The sequence below is a fragment of the Schistocerca piceifrons genome, chromosome 4 (genome assembly GCF_021461385.2).
Source record: "Schistocerca piceifrons isolate TAMUIC-IGC-003096 chromosome 4, iqSchPice1.1, whole genome shotgun sequence".
NCBI lineage: Eukaryota > Metazoa > Arthropoda > Insecta > Orthoptera > Acrididae > Schistocerca > Schistocerca piceifrons.
Window position 1 is genome coordinate 578375988 of NC_060141.1, and position 10019 is coordinate 578386006.

General features: G+C 38.8%; 1 pseudogene; it reads right to left on the reverse strand.

The window, feature by feature from the left end:
- Nucleotides 1-9681: 9681 nt before the first annotated feature.
- Nucleotides 9682-9799, reverse strand: LOC124796827 (annotated as a pseudogene).
- Nucleotides 9800-10019: the final 220 nt, after the last annotated feature.

A 10019-nucleotide genomic window follows, 5' to 3' on the forward strand; every position in this document is an offset into this window, starting at 1 on the left:
CGATGGTGGACATGGAAAGAAATTACACACTCTTCTCTGGTGGCTGTGGTGGCCAGAGGAGATATGATAGTTGTCATCTTGGGACATTGTTTACTATTGGGCTACAAACATTGTACCATGAGGTTGACCTGATCAGCAAGAATGTTCACATAATCCTTAGCAGTAATGCAACTTTGCAGATGAAATCCCACAATATGACTGTTCAAACTGTCAATAAATCCATACTATTATTCACTTTTGGGGCATAAAGTTCATCAGTAATTGGAAACAATGTGAAGCAAAATGCATCCAACCAAATTGCTTTCTTCCATAACTCCTTGGTCCAGGTTTTGTTGCCACCAACGCTCACCATGTAACTTCATTTCTATTTGCAGAAAGTTGAGGGCAGTAAGAAAGCTGTAACCTTCATTCAAACTATGAAATTATGTAACTGCCCTTTAAAGAACTCTTCTGTATTTTGTTGCTTTTAAGAAACATTTACATACATTGGGTGGTCAGATCTCATGTTAACCATAACACGAAAGAGTGTCACATTTCTCTTCAGCTTCATTCAACTGTTTCTGGGTATTGATATTGTAGGCTGGACTTCTTCCTCTCTGCCTTCCAACAAGCCCCCAAACCAAGATGCCAAAGCATAAGCAGCCCCTTCAAGGCACAGGGAGTTGCTCAGTCACCATCACGCTTTGTCAATTTCCTGTTCCCACACTCCTTGTGTGATGTATGCACTTACATCAACATAAAACATGCACAGTGGAGATTCTCTAGATACTAACTACCTAAAGAAAGTTTTTAAACGTACATCGTTCATCTGATTGTGAGGAATATTCAGAATAGACTATTACACCACAAATCCCCACATGTAAATTATCTTAATAATTAATTACAGCTTTACTATAACACTACATTTTTAATAAATCATTAACACTATTAAAATAAATGTCTCATGAGCCTGAACTTGATTTTTTCACTAAGCAAAACGTGAATCATCATACATTTTAAATCAGTCAGTTTCAATTTATATTCTCTTGGTTTACCAGTGATAAGATCATGGTTTGCATTCTCATTTTTTGATAAACATTTATTATTCAGTTTAATTGAGAAAGGGTATCATATCCTTTTGATATCTTCATTTGTTCTTGATATACCTTCTTTAAATTAACAGAAGATGTTGACTTAAAAACCACGGTGTTTTCTTTATTACATTCTAGTAAACAGTTTTCTCTTTATCTATTTTATTACATTATTATTAACAGCCAATGACTTTGCTTATACATCTTTGCATTGTCGAAACCTGTCAGAAGATTTTTTCATTATCAGTAGTAGTCACATATGATTAGCTCCTAACAACCAAATCGTCTCAATTTTATTGAGACGAAGAAGGTTTAAACTTTTTTACCATAAGGAGATGCATGCTGATATTTTACTCAATTCCATGATTCCAAAACCCAGTTTTGTGGTAAGTCAACAATACATGGAAACAAAGGCTCAAATCATCAGTCGTAGTCCGTGTGAGTACATTTGGTTTTGACTACTTTGGAAAACACATAAACAGTGTGACTAACTGTCACTGTACAGTTTCATACTTATGCAAGAATTGCACTTGCATTTCATCCTTTGGGCTGATGCTGTGAACTTACAATGTGACGTTTGTGATGTTGGTTTCCTTCTCTTAATTGTTCTGTGTAAAGAAATGGTGCTGGCCTTTCTATCTGTGGATTTTCCTGATTTAAGCATAGTCCATCCGTCCTACAGGTCTGCCTAACCTTTACTCCCCAAAAAACAAAACAAAAAAACATACAAAATTGTGGCCATCCCACCTTAAAATTTGAAATTGTTTGCACAGCTTATGACCCTTGCTTCTATAATTCACTGCATCAACATTTCTCTGTAGCCTAGTAGTTTTTACCTGGCTAATTAAAACATATATATCCTTTCTTTATGCTTTTTACAGTACCATAACTCACATATATGTTATGAGAGTATTTTATTGTTCTCAGTGTTACTTCCTGCTTACCTCATAATATCATGGAGAAATACAGACAAATGTAGGCCTACCTTTGATCTATTATTTTTCTTTTCAGTTATATGGGCCTATACGAGCTACATATATTAAAGCATGTAGGCCATGATCCTATGAGGCAAACCTCTTTGTTAGCTGTACATCTCTATTTCTTCTTTTTTCATTCTTGTGATGTATGAAACATTTACTTAGCAGCCCACCAGTTTTTGTTTCTTATGTTAAAAATCACAATATATCCATAATTCTTCTTCTTCTTCTTCTTCTTGTGATACAGCCTCTGTAGGACCACAGGTAGCCCCTTCATGGACTGCATTTTCCTCTTGTTCTCCCAGAACCTCTTCATTCTATCTCTTCTTCTCTCCCACTCTTCTTCCGAGATCTTTAGTTTCCATTTCTCGTGGCGGCTCCACTGGTGACATTCTAATCTTTTCCTGTATTCTTCTCTGTCATTGATCTCCGGCATATATGTCAGTGTATATTTGTTGCTCCAATTTTTCTTTCCTTCGACCTTGATCCCCAATTCCAACCAGTCCCTCCAAAGTTGAACAACCCACTTGGTTCCTGTCTTTCCCCTTGTCCTCCCTGTTGTTTCCCACACTCTCTTCGTCATTCTGTCCATACTCCTCCTAACTACATGCCCAGCAAACCTTGCCCTTTTGAGTCTGATTTCCCCAAATATTGTTCTCATGTTCCAGTACAATTCTTCCCTAGGTCTTCACATCCATCTCTCGCCACCTCTTTTGGGACCTATTATTTTTCTCAGTATTTTTCTCTCTTCTTTCTCTAGTTGTTGTGCCCCATTTCTTCCTAGTATCATCGTCTCAGCAACATATAATACTGCATTCCTCAGTGTTGTCTTGTAGTGGCTTACCTTTGCCTGTGTGGATATTTTCTTTTTATTGTATATCTCTCTCGTCATGCAGAAGGCTGACCTCATCTTCTTTATCCTCTCTGTTATTCTCCCTGCTCCTGTTCCTTCCTGTTATAAATTCTTCCAGGTGTTTAAATTTATCCACCATTTGCACAGTGCCTTCTGGTATTTCCCAGTCTGCAGTGGTGTTTAATGTCTTTGTCACGTTATAGGGGATCCTCAGTCCCACCTTTATGGCTACCTTACTTAAGTTGTCGAGTTGTGTCTTTGCGTCTTTTTCCGTCTCACTTATTATTGCTATGTCATCTGCAAATGCTAGGCAGTCCACTTGAGCCCTGTTGTCCTTTTTGTCCCCCACATGCGTCTTTGGTATTCCCATTTTCTCATTTATTGCTCTCCACTGCCTGATCACTTCGTCCAGTGCTATATTGAACAACAATGGTGACAATCCATCTTCCTGTTTAACACCAATCTTGGTCTCAAATTCTTCTGACAGTGCTCCTCTGAATCTCACCCTTGCTTTTGTGTCTGTCAGAATTTCTGTTATGAGTTCTTGTGTAGTTCCATCAAGTCCTCTGTTCTTCAGGATCAAAACAAGAGCCAGTCTGTTGATGGAGTCATACGCCTTTGTGAAGTCCACGAAGGTTATTATTTTTTGTTTTTGTTTTTTAAGGCCCTATGTTCTATCAGTTGCTTCAGGATAAATATCTGTTCTACATAACCTCTTCCCTTCCTGAATCCCACTTGGTAGTCGCCAGCTGTACTTTCTACCTGTTCTTCTACTCTCCTGAGCAATAGTTTTGAGAGCACCTTGTATCTGACCTCTAGTACCAATATTCCTCTGTAGTTATTTGCATCTCTGTTGTCCCCCTTCTTGTGTATTGGTACTACAATTGCATTCTTCCATCCTTCTGGCAACTTCTTTGTTCTCCAGATCTGGTGAATTATGTTGGTCATGTTGTCTATTGCTTTGTTGCCTCCCCACTTTATCATCTCAGCTGCTATACTATCTTCTCCAGTTGCAGCACTTGCACACTCTCCTGAGGTAACATAAGTCTTTTAGATTAATTTCACTCCTCTTCTGTTATACAAGTAATCTATGTTTTCTTATTGATGATAATGCTAATGTGGTGTATTGTGGCCTCAGCAAAACAGTTCATGTTCCTTGCCATCCAATTTATGCATTCTTGTCACCTTCCACTTTTTGTGTTACTATTGCCAACCTTCCTTCTCTCGCTGTGTAATTGATGTTACTAACAAGTGTGTCATAATACCCACAGCCTTCTCACCCAGGTATCCAAAAGAAAGAAACAATTGCCTTCATCAATATGTCTTTTGTGCATTACCCTTTGCCATCCCTCAGCTCTGTGAAATGTACTTATTTGATTACAAGTATCTCTGTACATATTTAACACATTATATGACCAAACCACCCATATAAAATATATACAAAATGCAAACATTGTTTATAAGAGAAAATCAAGGATAGAAAATCCCATTTACTCAGATAGAGCTTACAATCGTTATTTCATGAGTACTCTTTATGTATAAAGAACAGGCTTTCCCTTCTACTTTCGTGATGTAAGGTAGAACAATAAGAGAGGGTTATAAATTATAGACAATAGGATAATTGAAGAGGAAGAAATTGCTCGCTGGGAAACTAAATAAGAAGTAATGAAGCAATTAATTCAGAACCTCATGGTCATGAGTTCACCTAATCTGCAATGTAGCAGAGTCTCCTGAGTGTTAATGTGTATATGAGACCTTTTTTCCTCTCTTTACTTAACTAAAAGTAGTACATAAGTTTTATTATCTGCTAACATCATTCAGTTCAATCTACACTCTCTTAACATCTCAATTTCTAGTGATGCTAAGAACCCACATAAAGGGTGCCATATGCATCACAAAAATAAATCTTCAATACTTCTAATATTCATTTAATATTTAGCTCTAGTAATGTGAATACTCGTCAGTGCATTAATGCTCAAGTTTTTATTTTTTTTATTTTTTAACATTGAGTTTATGCTCTATCAATTGACCAATAATTACAGTTAACACACAGCTTTCAACTAGAGCAGACAAAAATGAATGGATCTCAGTAATATTCCTTAAATTCTGGAAATACATAAACTTTTGATTTAAATTGTGTATGAGATCTGTTCAAATAATTCCAGAACATTTATAATTTCGTACCAATGGTGTGCTGGAGTGAAATGCTGTTGGCATCCCTGCACATGCATGAGTTTAATATGTAATGGCTGGAAGTTTCATTGTTGTATGTCTGTTAGTTATTGCTCAGTCCTATTGTTGTGTCACATGGACTGTGAATTTAGAGATGGCAGAGTTAGAGGAGTAATGCGTGTCCATTAAATTTTGCATGAAACTCAGGAAAACGTTTACAGAGACGCAGTGAATGATGCAGTAAGCCTTCTTTGATGAGTGCTTAAGCCATGCTCAGTGTTAAAAATGGTTCATGCAGTTTAAAAATGCTCATGTCAGCAAAATTGTGCATACCAATTGAAGACAGAAGAGTTATCATTTCAGTTAGATCATGTCATGAAACCCTGACACAGCATCTTGGAATGCATCATGTTGCCACCAAGTCTGTCCCACTGCTCATGAGTCAAGTCCACCAAGACCTTTGCCTCGCAATCTGTGAGGAGCTTTTGGATCATGCAAATGAGAATGAGATGTTCTGTAAGGAAATCATAACTGGTGATGAGACTTGGATCTAGAGTTACAATGTTGAAACCAAGGCTCAATTTTCATAATGGGTGAGGAAAGGTTTTACAAGACCAAAAACAGCTTGTCTGGTCAGGTAAAATATCAAAGCCATGCTGATAGCTTTCTTTGACTTTGGAGGATTAGTTCATTATGAATTCATGCCACAGGGAGAGACTGTTAATTAATGGTACTATCAGGACATGTCCCCCCCCCCATGAACCATGGACCTTGCCGTTGGTGGGGAGGCTTGCGTGCCTCAGCGATACAATAGCCGTACCATAGGCACAACCACAACGGAGGGGTATCTGTTGAGAGGCCAGACAAACGTGTGGTTCCTGAAGAGGGGCAGCAGCCTTTTCAGTGGTTGCAAGGGCAACAGTCTGGATGATTGACTGATCTGGCCTTGTAACAATAACCAAAACGGCCTTGCTGTGCTGGTACTGCGAACGGCTGAAAGCAAGGGGAAACTACAGCCGTAATTTTTCCCGAGGGCATGCAGCTTTACTGTATGATTACATGATAATGGCGTCCTCTTGGGTAAAATATTCCGGAGGTAAAATAGTCCCCCATTCGGATCTCCGGGCGGGGACTACTCAAGAGGATGTCGTTATCAGGAGAAAGAAAACTGGCGTTCTACGGATCGGAGCGTGGAATGTCAGATCCCTTAATCGGGCAGGTAGGTTAGAAAATTTAAAAAGGGAAATGATAGGTTAAAGTTAGATATAGTGGGAATTAGTGAAGTTCGGTGGCAGGAGGAACAAGACTTCTGGTCAGGTGACTACAGGGTTATAAACACAAAATCAAATAGGGGTAATGCAGGAGTAGGTTTAATAATGAATAGGAAAATAGGAATGCGGGTAAGCTACTACGAACAGCATAGTGAACGCATTATTGTGGCCAAGATAGATACGAAGCCCACACCTACTACAGTAGTACAAGTTTATATGCCAACTAGCTCTGCAGATGACGAAGAAATTGAAGAAATGTATGATGAAATAAAAAAAATTATTCATGTAGTGAAGGGAGACGAAAATTTAATAGTCATGAGTGACTGGAATTCGTCAGTAGGAAAAGGGAGAGAAGGAAACATAGTAGGTGAATATGGATTGGGGCTAAGAAATGAAAGAGGAAGCCGCCTGGTAGAATTTTGCACAGAGCACAACATAATCATAACTAACACTTGGTTTAAGAACCATGAAAGAAGGTTGTATACATGGAAGAACCCTGGAGATACTAAAAGGTATCAGATAGATTATATAATGGTAAGACAGAGATTTAGGAACCAGGTTTTAAATTGTAAGACATTTCCAGGGGCAGATGTGGACTCTGACCACAATCTATTGATTATGACCTGTAGATTAAAACTGAAGAAACTGCAAAAAGGTGGGAATTTAAGGAGATGGGACCTGGATAAACTAAAAGACTCAGAGGTTGTACAGAGATTCAGGGAGAGCATAAGGGAGCAATTAACAGGATTGGGGGAAATAAATACAGTAGAAGAAGAATGGGTAGCTTTGAGGGATGAAGTAGTGAAGGCAGCAGAGGATCAAGTAGGTAAAAAGACGAGGGCTAGTAGAAATCCTTGCGTAACAGAAGAAATATTGAATTTAATTGATGAAAGGAGAAAATATAAAAATGCAGTAAGTGAAGCAGGCAAAAAGGAATACAAATGTCTCAAAAATGAGATCAACAGGAAGTGCAAAATGGCTAAGCAGGGATGGCTAGAGGACAAATGTAAGGATGTAGAGGCTTGTCTCACTAGGGGTAAGATAGATACTGCCTACAGGAAAATTAAAGAGACCTTTGGAGATAAGAGAACGACTTGTACGAATATCAAGAGCTCAGGTGGAAACCCAGTTCTAAGCAAAGAAGGGAAAGCAGAAAGGTGGAAGGAGTGTATAGAGGGTCTATACAAGGGCGATGTACTTGAGGACAGTATTATGGAAATGGAAGAGGATGTAGATGAAGATGAAATGGGAGATATGATACTGCGTGAAGAGTTTGACAGAGCACTGAAAGACCTGAGTCGAAACAAGGCCCCCGGAGTAGACAATATTCCATTGGAACTACTGACGGCCGTGGGAGAGCCAGTCCTGACAAAACTCTGCCATCTGGTGAGCAAGATGTATGAAACAGGCGAAATACCCTCAGACTTCAAGAAGAATATAATAATTCCAATCCCAAAGAAAGCAGGTGTTGACAGATGTGAAAATTACAAAACTATCAGTTTAATAAGTCACAGCTGCAAAATACTAACACGAATTCTTTACAGACGAATGGAAAAAATTGTAGAAGCCAACCTCGGGGAAGATCAGTTTGGATTCCGTAGAAACACTGGATCACGTGAGGCAATACTGACCTTACGACTTATCTTAGAAGAAAGATTAAGGAAAGGCAAACCTACGTTTCTAGCATTTGTAGACTTAGAGAAAGCTTTTGACAATGTTAACTGGAATACTCTCTTTCAAATTCTGAAGGTGGCAGGGGTAAAATACAGGGAGCGAAAGGCTATTTACAATTTGTGCAGAAACCAGATGGCAGTTATAAAAGTCGAGGGACATGAAAGGGAAGCAGTGGTTGCGAAGGGAGTAAGACAGGGTTGTAGCCTCTCCCCGATGTTGTTCAATCTGTATATTGAGCAAGCAGTAAAGGAAACAAAAGAAAAATTCGGAGTAGGTATTAACATTCATGGAGAAGAAATAAAAACTTTGAGGTTCGCCGATGACATTGTAATTCTGTCAGAGACAGCAAAGGTCTTGGAAGAGCAGTTGAATGGAATGGACAGTGTCTTGAAAGGAGGATATAAGATGAACATCAACAAAAGCAAAACAAAGATAATGGAATGTAGTCTAATTAAGTCGGGTGATGCTGAGGGAATTAGATTAGGAAATGAGGCACTTAAAGTAGTAAAGGAGTTTTGCTATTTGGGGAGCAAAATAACTGATGATGGTCGAAGTAGAGAGGATATAAAATGTCGGCTGGCAATGGCAAGGAAAGCGTTTCTGAAGAAGAGAAATTTGTTAACATCCAGTATTGATTTAAGTGTGAGTAAGTCATTTCTGAAAGTATTCGTATGGAGTGTATCCATGTATGGAAGTGAAACATGGACGATAAATAGTTTGGACAAGAAGAGAATAGAAGCTTTCGAAATGTGGTGCTACAGAAGAATGCTGAGGATTAGATGGGTAGATCACATAACTAATGAGGAAGTATTGAATAGGATTGGGGAGAAGAGAAGTTTGTGGCACAACTCGACCAGAAGAAGGGATCGGTTGGTAGGACATGTTCTGAGGCATCAAGGGATCACCAATTTAGTATTGGAGGGCAGCGTGGAGGGTAAAAGTTGTAGAGGGAGACCAAGAGATGAATACACTAAGCAGATTCAGAAGGATGTAGGTTGCAGTAGGTACTGGGAGATGAAAAAGCTTGCACAGGATAGAGTAGCATGGAGAGCTGCATCAAACCAGTCTCAGGACTAAAGACCACAACAACAACATCAGGACATGTTGCAATGCTTGCAAGAAAATGTGAGAAGGAAGTGGCCTGAGATGTGGCAAGACAATTCATGGCTCTTGTATCACAACAACATATAACATTCTTAGGGGTGTCACAGCATAAGTCCTGAAACAGTAACTGTAAAAAAATAACTATAAAGTTATTTTTTAAATAATTAATCCTGTTTTTTATTTCTACTGAACATTTATTATAACTTCAAATTAATTAAAAGCATCTTGACAAATCTGAAACAAGTTGTAATATACTTCCAATAATGAAATAAATCATGCACAACAAGCTACATGTTTTCTGTCTAAAATCCAAAACCAGACACAATCCTTGGCATTGTTTAGAACCATTTTTCAATTAGCACTCCGTCATCAGGCCACAAGTGGCCCATCGGGACCATCCGACTGCCGTGTCATCCTCAGCTGAGGACGCAGATAGGAGGGGCGTGTGGTCAGCACACCGCTCTCCCAGTCGTTATAATGGTTTTCTTTGACCGGAGCCGCTACTATTCGGTCGAGTAGCTCCTCAATTGGCATCACGAGGCTGAGTGCATCGCGAAAAATGGCAACAGTGCATGACAGCCCGGATGGTCACCCATCCAAGTGCCAGCCACGCCCGACAGCTCTTAACTTCGGTGATCTGATGGGAACCGGTGTATCCACTGCGGCAAGGCCGTTGCATTTTTTTTTTTTTTTTCAATTAATTAACAATTAAAGCTCTCAGCCTAAAACAACTGCTACATTTTAAAGATTACCTAGATTCTTATATATTAAATATATGAGTGAATTCTAATCTTTATATAAGTTGAAGCAAGTATAAACACTTAGGTATCAAATGTTAACAATACACTTGTTATATTTACTAGTTACAGGAGATTCATATCGTATAAAACGTTCTTAC